This window comes from Hippopotamus amphibius, chromosome 4 (assembly GCF_030028045.1).
Source record: "Hippopotamus amphibius kiboko isolate mHipAmp2 chromosome 4, mHipAmp2.hap2, whole genome shotgun sequence".
Classification (NCBI taxonomy): domain Eukaryota; kingdom Metazoa; phylum Chordata; class Mammalia; order Artiodactyla; family Hippopotamidae; genus Hippopotamus; species Hippopotamus amphibius.
In genome coordinates, this window is record NC_080189.1 from 42,623,405 (window position 1) to 42,633,112 (window position 9,708).

General features: G+C 47.7%; 1 protein-coding gene across 2 annotated transcripts in view; it reads right to left on the reverse strand.

Moving 5' to 3' along the window:
• EEPD1 (endonuclease/exonuclease/phosphatase family domain containing 1) overlaps nt 1-9,708 on the reverse strand; it is a 123,192-nt gene that overhangs the window by 58,485 nt on the left and 54,999 nt on the right. The window lies entirely within an intron of this gene.

Sequence of the window (9,708 nt, forward strand, 5' to 3'; positions counted from 1 at the left end):
GGTCTCTGGATGTCTGTCCCTCTGAATTACCAAGAGGAGAAAACCCACTCTACCCCTCCAGCAATTAACATTTGCTGCTGGGTGTCCATAATGCGAGCTGCAGCGCAGTCAGCCTTCTTTAAAGTAACAGCAGCAGGCAGGGCCGCCACGCTTTCATCTCCGGGGAACCGCGAGGTGCACTAGGACCCTGGTGACCCAGACTGGTGCCAAGTCACAGCGAGGGTGGAGGCTGGCGGGCCGGGGCGGGTCTCTGTTAAGCAACAGCATCTCACCAAGTTTCCAAAGCCACAGGTCCCAGACGCCACAGCTATGAATCCCAGCTGCTCTGTGTGCAACCTTATCCTCCAGTCTGTAACCCCTCGGGTCCTTCACTGTCTTCAATTTAAAGTAGTGAATTCCAGGAGGCCCAGGAGGCCCCCCTTCCCCACCCCCCGGCCGCCTGGCTCAGGAAACCTGCCCGAGATCCCAACAGAGACGGCGGATCCATAACATGGAAGAGGCCTCTGCAAGACAGGGGCCTCTAACTTTATCAGCCCAATCCTCCAACCTCAGGGAATTCCAAAGAAGGTTTTGAGTTGACAGCTTCAAAACTCTTCCAGGAAGCAGGCGGGAAGGAAACAGACATCCCTGCTCCTGGAGGCTCCTGCATAAATGTCAGGGCGGCAGGTTAATTTCCAACAACCACTTGCTTGTATTCTGGGAGTAAGGGCAGTGGTTCTTGAGCGTCAGTGAACATCTCCTGGAGTGTTGCTAAAACAGATGGCTGAGCCCCACCCCCAGGTCCTCTATTTAAATAGGAATTTGCATTTCTAACACGTTCCTAAGAGAGGCAGAGGCAGCTGTTGCCAGGCTGGGAACCATACTTTGAGAACCACTGAATTAGGGTATGATAGCTAAGAACGCCACTTCCGTGAAGATTTCAACACAGCTAACTATAGGTGGTACACATCTAAGAGTTCCCGGACCAGACTTGGTGAGGAGGGCTCTGGGAGAAGCCTGGTGGCTGTGGATACAGAGGGCCAACTGTATTTATTGTGCTAGGCCATTAAATATGAGACTTGAGCATCCCTGAATTTTGGTGTCCACGGGGGCTCCTGGAACGAATGCCCTGTGGATACTGAGGGGCGACCACGTTTATCCTACCCTCTTTATTATCCTTCCACTCAGAAGACCTTCCAGTCCTCTTTCCAAGACCAAACAGCCCACCTTTGCTCTTGAACGACTGATCACATTCCCTTCCCCCAGGGCCTGCCTGCACCCCCACTCTAAAACTTTCTCCACTGATCTTTCTCGACCTCTCACCACTGTCTGGCACTGCTGCCTTCTCTCTCCTTGAAACTCTTCTCCCAAAACTCTCCTGGAACCCCAGCACCTTCTCTGAACCCTTCGTATCCACTCACGTCTCTGGTTTGCTTGCTACGTGCTTTCATCCACTCATCCTCCGGGAAAACCTGTGCCAGACAACCCTGATTCACAAAAGTGGACAAGACAGACCCTGCCCTGCTCTCATGCAGCTGACAATCCAGTGGGGGCACCTCCACCGATCAATTAATTACACAAGCGGTCACTTAATTACAAACACGTTACGTGCTCCAAAAGAGAAGCACAGGGTGCCGAGACCGCATATGGTGGGGGTGGGGTGGGGGTTATTTGTCTGGGGCAGGGAAGACACTGTGAGCGAAGCTGCAGTGAAGCAGTGTCAGGGGTTGGAACTGGCCTGGCACTTCCTTTGCCAGGGCCTTCAATGTTGGTGAACTCGAGGATTCAACCCTATTTTCTCTCTCACAATGACCACCAGTGATTCAAAAAAAATTTCTTTCTCCAGCCCCCAACTTCTCTTCTGAACTCCAGCTCTGTATTTCCACCAGCTGCTGGACTCCAACTACAATGCCGCAGAAGGACCTCAAACTCAACACGTTAGAAGACATTTCCCCCCACAAAGATGCCCCACGTCCCCTCCCTCCATCTTGGATCCCATCCAATCAAGGCCTGAGCTACATGACTCTTGAACCCACCTACTCCCAGCCCCATCTATCATCTAAAAAGCCACCAACACTAGTTAATTCCATTCATCCAACCATTCTCCTGAATCTATCCTTTATCATATATTAGGTTCTCCAAACCCACAGCACACTTCTTAATTCAACACATATTTTTTATTTATGACAATAAAATGTATACGCATTATAGGAAATTTTGAAAATACACAGAATAAGAAATGAGAGAGTAACCAATGATAACATTCTGTCATATTTCATATGTGCGTGTGTCTTTGTGTGTCTCGTGTTTAGGAACTGCCATCATATTGTGCATATATATGGCAGACTGTTACACTGCTGGCCATCAGTAGTCACCTCTTGTGTGGTCTGCTCTCTCCGAGCCAGGGGCTTGGTCACGTGACTTGCTTTTGGCCAATGACATCAGTGCGCATGATGCAAACAAAGGCCCATGGTTAAGAACTGATACGTTTAATAATCCTAGAAAAATTATTTTTAAAGTCTGGATGATATTTCCTATGTATATGTACCATAACTATTTCCTCTATTGCTGGATATGTAGATTTTTTTCCGCATTTTTATTATTTATGAATAATGAATACCTTTGCACATATATCCGATGTATTTATACTTATTTCCTTAGGCTGGATTTCTAGAGTTGGCTTTACTAGGACAAAAGGTATGTATAGAGTTAAGCCTCTTCAAATTCTGTGTCAGAAAAGCTTTCTCCAGCTATACTCCCAACAGCAATTTAGGGAAGTGCCCTTCTCAACACAACCGGTTGGGTAACCTGACCAAAAAGAAATGATCTCTTATTTCACTTTACATTTCTTTGATTACCAATCAGTTAAATATTGCCCCCCCATTTTACTTGGCTGCTTGTATTTCTTTCACGCATGCTCTATATCTTCCCTTTGGCTAATTTTTCTATTGAGATAGTCATCTTTTTTTCCCTACAGATTTACATAAGCAACAATTTATACAGTAAAGGACTTTTTTCCAGTTACTGTACATGTGGCAATTTTTCTACATTGACTATAAACTTCGTTTCTAATGCTTATGATACACAAAAGTTAATTTGAAAAAGTCCAATCCATTGCTCTTTATTCTTTTTTCCCCCAGTGCTTTGTGCTTAGAAAACCAACCCTTCCCTAGAAAATAAGATATTGCTATGTATTTCCTTCTTTTTTATGGTTTAACTTGAAAAATCAAATTGGAAATTATTTTGGTGTATGTTATGGGAGAGGATGTAATTAGTTTGCCCTGGTCACAATAAATAATCCATCCCTTCTCCCCACTGATTTGTGATGCTCCATCATCCTATTTTAAATTCTCAGAAAAGCTAGGGTTGGCTTTTGAGATATTATTCTGTTCCTTTAATCTGCACCTCTACTCACATACCAATCACAACTTTAATTACTGTGCATTTATAATACGCTTTACCGTCATGCTTTCATGTATTCACTCATGTATTCACTCAAATATTTACCAAGCCCCTACTGTGTGCCAGGCACAGTTCTGGGCACTGAGGATACACCAGTGAACGAGGCAAAGCATTCCTGGTTTGTCTGCTTCCCTTTCTAGAGGGGGAATGAACATTGTAATACAAGCAATAACAACATTTATTGAATGCCTACTGTGTGTGCCAGGATCTGTTGGGCACTTTACATGTCAAATTTAATCCTCACAACAGTTCATGAAATAGGCAGTGTCATTCCCATTTTACAGACAAGGAAAACTGATGGCTAGGTGGCCACACAATAGTAAGGGGTAAAACCAGACAATGAATGCAGGTAGTGCGGGTCAGAGCCCACCTCCCTGTAAATAAAGTGTATAATCCAGATAAAAGCAGAGGAGAGTAAATGACAGGAGAGAGTGTGGTTTAGACAGAGTGGTCAACGAAGGCTTCCCCGAGGAAGAGGTGCCTTTTGAGCAGAGACCTGAATCATAAGAATGAGTGAGGCAGGAGACAGTCTGGACCAGAAAGGAACAGTTCGGTGCGGAGGCAGCAGCCAACTGAAGGCGGGACGAGCCTGGTGTTTCCCAGGAGGAGGAGGAAGCCACGTAGCTGGAGCTCAGCAAGGGTGAGGGTGGCGGGAGGCAAGGTCCAGGAGGCCAGCCACAGCGGGCCTGCAGGTCGCAGGAAAGAAGGGAGATTTTATTCTGTATGACAGGATGACACCATCAGATGGGACCTGACTCACTTCTTAAAAAGATCACTCTGGACGGCGTGTGGGCAACAAACTAGAGGAGACACCATCACCCTCCCTCATGAGAAAAAAGTCTTGACTATTTTCAGCTCTTTCTTCTTTCAAAAGAATCTTAGAATCATTCTGTTGCGTTCCCAAAAGCCCACTGGGATTTAACTGGAATCATTAAATACCCTAGGCATTGACTGTGGAAGAACTGTCAGCTTTGCAAAATGCAGTATTCCCATCCAAGAAACTGGTCTATCTTTCCTCATACTCAAGTCATTCAAAAATCTATCCGTAAAAACGTTGAAAAATTTCTTCTAGAAGATCCAACCCGTACTTCTGGACCCTCGCTGTCACTTGCCTGCACTGTCACAACCAGCCACCTCCTGAAACTGGGGTCTTCCCTTCCCTTCTACCCACCCCCCAGCCCCACCTACCTCTCCACCTCCAGCTACCTCTCTGCTTGGTAAACCCTCACTGCCCACAGGATGTCCTGCCCCCTCCCCTCCTCCCACCTCTCTGTCCTCAGTGAACTCAGTCACCTCGGGGCCCACCTGCCACACAAGGTTCCCTCTTCTCAAAGACCCAGGTGGATAATCTGAGGCCGGGTGTCATGGGTTGAACGGTGCCCCATCTGCACCCAAATCCATATGTTAAAGTCCTAACCCCCAGGGCTTTGGAATGTGACTGCAATCAGAGAACGACCTATGAAGAGGTAGCTAAGCTAAAATGCGGCCCTAATACAATGTGATGGGTGTCCTTAAAAGAAGAGGAAATGTAGCCACAGCTGGGTACAGAGGGAAGACTATGTGAAAACACAGGAAGAGAAGTCATCTACAAGCCACAGAGACGGGCCTCAGAAGTCAACTCTGCTGACACTTTGATGTCAGACTTGTAGTTCCCAGAACCATGAGGAAATACATTTCTGCTGTTTAAGTTACCCAGTCTGTGGTACTTTGTTATGGCAACCCTTCCTGTAGCTGCAAAATGGGGCTAAAAGCACCTGTTAATCATGGTAAAATGGAAAGATATTTGGCCAGGATTCAGAACATCCCCGTTCTCAACCAGCCCTTCCCTGGGGCCACAGCCACCCCCCAGTCCCCAAGGAGACAGCACCAGGCCCAGGAGCACGTTAATTCTTGGGCCAGGCAAGGCCCACAAACCACATGCAGCCTCCTGCGGACCCTCCCTGAACGTGTGCGGCCCATGCAGCCTCTCTGGCCTGCCACATTGAGCAGCGACTCCTACCAGCCCTCCATTACAACCCAGTAACAGGAAAGGATCAGAAATTCACACTAAGCTGCCTGACAAGCAGCAACAGCAGGAGGAAAGAACCCCTTGTGTATCCAAGACAGACACACTAATCAATAAGGGCACACACATGTCAAACTCGGCCTTGGCCTTAAAATCCTTCTCTCCTGCTCCAAGCAGCTCCTACTAAGGAACTAAAGCAGGCAGAGAGAGAGAGGAGAACCCCTGGCTAGTCTAGGCCTACAGAGCAGCCTACAGTTTTTGCAGAATGAGATGTGGTGATAGCTAATTGAATTAGGCTTCGAAGGGACAGCTGGTACAATGAGGCTTCTAAGTAGATGGCTTTGAGGTCCAGCAGACCTGGGACCAAAGCCACTGGCTCTCAGTGAGCGAGCGCAAACACTTAGGGCGTGCTCACCACGTGCCAGCACTGCTCGAGTCTTGTCATATATTCCTTCTTGTAATCCACACAGCCCCATGAAGCAGGTACTGTTCACGCCCCCAATCTACAGATGAGAACGCTGAGGCACAGAGTGGTTGCCCAACTTGCCCAAAGCCACACACTTGAGGTTTGAGCCCAGATTAGCTCCAGGCCTGTGATTTTCACCTCTGAGGTAGGGGTTGCCTGGAGGGCTTGTTAAAACACAGATAAAAAAAAAAAAAAAAAAAAAAAAAAAAAAAAAAAAACACAGATAGCTTGGCCCCTCCCCCAGAGTCCTCATTCTGGAGAGCGTGGGTGGGGCCTGAGAATCTGCATTTCTAACATGTTCCCAGGTGACACTGCCGGTCCAGTTCCCACACTTGGAGAACCACTGCCCTATGGAAGGGAAACTGCCTCTATAATGATAAGCTTGCAGAACAGCTGTGTGGCACTCATGGGCCTATAGAGGAAAAGTACTTACCACAGGTCCTGCTACAGCAGAGGAGGCCACAAATATTCTATTTCTTCCCTCTGACTCATGCCAGTTTCACGAGCCAACAGTGGGGTGGGGCAAGCCGTCTGTCTTCCTGTTTCTAAAACTCTACCATATCCTCCCCTGAGAGCCTGGGGCAGCCGCCACTCAATTCCAGGGAAAGAGTACAAACACCCACCCCCAAGCCCAACCTCTAAGTATGAAGCCATGCTGTTCTGATGCATCAGCACGGACAAAATCTCAGCAGAGCCTCACATGTGTGGACGCCAAAGCCAACAGGCATGAATTCCACCTACAGCCAAACTTGGGGAGGTACGCACACTTGATTTCATGTTTCTAAATATTAACATCAGAATTTTGCAAACTTCGCTTGTTCTTTTAAAAGGGCTGCTGTGAAGGGGATAAAGGAAGCGGGGAGGGATACAGGGCCCGCTTTACTTCAAGCATAACCTTTTCCCAGTCTGAGAACTTGTCAGTCTGGCAGGCCACTTTAGCTCCCCGCCCTGCCCCATCCAGTCACACAGGGAACCCCCATCCCTGCCACCCCAGCCCAGGGCCGCCTCTGAACTGGAGTAACCTGGTCCCACTGGCCCAGGCCCAAGCAGACAGCTCATTCAGGTCACTAGGATTCACACTTTAAAAGGAGGAACACGCTGAGGAGATAAAAATAAAAACTGCTGAGTGCAGAGGAGGCTCACCATTCCTGGAGGGAAACAGGCCTCAGGCAGGCATGTGGGCGCTCTGTCCTGCCCTAGTGGTGGCCAATGGCCTTGTATGGACAAAAGGCAAGAGCCCAGCTCCCTGTCTGGGTTAAAATCCTCACACTGAAATTCCAGATGGGCAGCCAGTTCACCTGGGACTGGAAACATCCAGATATGGTGATGTCTCCCCCAAGACTCCCCAGTAACTACAATAGAAACACTGCAAACAGCACGTAAAGCATGCATCCCTGCTGGACTTTCACTGACCGACAATACAGAATTGTATGCAAAATATTCTTAAGTCAGATCTCAGAACAAAAAATGATAGCTGCAGGCAGGAAAGGACCCTGGAATTGAGGTCAGCTGATCATTAAGTTTCAGGGTAGGGCTTTTCCCACCACGTATTCCCTTCCTAAACATCATGCCCAGGAACACTTTTTCCAGATGAATAGCTGCTCTAGGCCTAGCTGACAGGAACTCCTCCAGGATCCATCTCCTATGAACACATATTGAACAGGTGACCTAACCTGTCTGGGCTGTAAAATGGACATACCAGGTTCAGAAGTTCTAACCCGAATGGATCAGGTTCAGAACTCGTCTCCCTTTCACCCCCATTCATCTGCCTAGCAAAGGTATCCCTCTCCACCTTTCGACTCCAATACCTCTCCTCTGAAGTGCTTCCCCTGACGTCGTGGGCAGAATTAGAAGTGTTTCTCTTGTGTTTCCATAGCCCCTGATCATACCTACTACAGTTCTAACTACAGTGACACATGACTTGCTTTTCTCCTACAGGAATCTGAGCTCCAAGAAGGTGGGAGTTGTCTGCTAATCAGGACCTATCACCCAGCAGACCCTTAATAAACATTTGCCAAAGGAATGATAACCTGCCTGGCCTCTCTCAGTTTTAAGTGCAAAGGAGAGCATACTAAAATATCCTGCCATGGAAAAGCCCTATGAAAATGTAGAGTATTACCATCTATAGCTTAAGGTTGAAAGTTTTTTTTTAATGGCAGAAGAATGCTATGAGGACCCTACACCAAATGCTACAGTGATCCCACAGGCCCAGAGAGCATCCCGGCAGCCTTTCAGCCTCACTCTGTAAGACGCTGAGTGATACAGCTTCTAGACCTGCCCTGTGCAAGACGGCAGCCATGAGCCACGTGTGGCTGCCGGACACTTAACATGGGATGGCTTTGCAGCGAGATGTGCTGCTAAGGGTAAAACACACAGTGGATTTGGAAGAGCACGCAGAAAGAAGGTAAAGCATCTCATTAGTAATTTTTATACTGACGAGGTGCATACATGTTGAATGTGACTATTTTGGATATATTGGGTTAAATGAAATTTATTAAAATTAATGCCACCTGTTCCATCTTTTAAACTGTACTTTCAGAAAACTGAAAACTGCACATGTGGCTCACACTGTATTTCGACTCGGCGCTGTTCTTGGATAGTCCACCAAGAACTGTTCTCTCTGACCCAGCCCTGGAGCCTGACGAGGTCTGCTCATTTCTTGGGATTCTTATGATAAAATCCTATTTGCTAGCTAGTGTCTCCACCCAGGGACTTAGCCTTATTATCACCCAGCCCTCAGCCAGGTTCCTGGAGCTAGGAAACCCTCTGTGGGAGGGTGTGGGGCGGTCTGGCTGTCTCTGGACGGTGGCCTGCATGCCGTCTGGGGCTTGAATGCACATGGGTCCGGCGTGTGAGGGGAGGACGCCGCGCCATCCTGGCAGCGCGAGCTCATTGTACTGGAGGATTCCTGCCCTTATTTAGGTCAGTGGCCCCATTACCCCAGAGTCCGGGAGAGTTTCTATGGGGTTTTGTCTTTGACACTCTGCTATCTTTGTCCCCTCTCTGCAGAAAATGCCACTGTGCAGAGGCGCTAAAGCTCTAAAAAACTAGCTAGAGATCTGGCTTCTGAGTGCTACTCACTCCGCCATCCTGATAAAATGGCCTGCTCACTTTGAGAATTTGTTAACCATTTTCAAAAGTGAAACATGTAATACAAAATCTAAAACCACCTGGGGGAAAAGAATCACATTCCGTGCTTTTCACCTGCAGCTCAGTTTTCTAAATCACACTTGAGACAAACGCTTTCCCTCTCCCCACACAGCACTGGGACCCAGAATCGAAGGGCCACTTTGGCAATGAAACTTGAAACCCCTTGCAACCCCTCAAGAGAGGACAGAAATATTCTGCAGGCCACTCCCTTCTCTCCCATATGGGACATGTCTTCCTCATCGCAAAATAATCATGGGGCAGCGACTTACATACGATACAATTTTGAAAGGAGAGAAGTCTTTGGAGTTTGGCATCCAAGATTAATTAATTTTTTCCTATTATCTTCTAAATTACTTTATTTATACAAACACAGTAAACATGGCTGCATTCTCATTGTAAAAAAAATTCCCAAGAGCACAGAAGTGAGTGACACAAAGCTCACGCTGATGCCACTCCGCCCTGTTCTTGGCTTTTGTTCCTAATGAAACCTGATGTCTGTTTATCACGTTCAGTTGCCAGCCCTCTCCCCCACACACCCTGCACTGCCTTGAGGACCAGGGCTCCAGGCAAAGCTAACCCTTTCTCTGCTGAGAATCAGTGAGGTTGAGAGCCAGGAGGGTGACCTGTGCGCACAGGCCACTGGTGG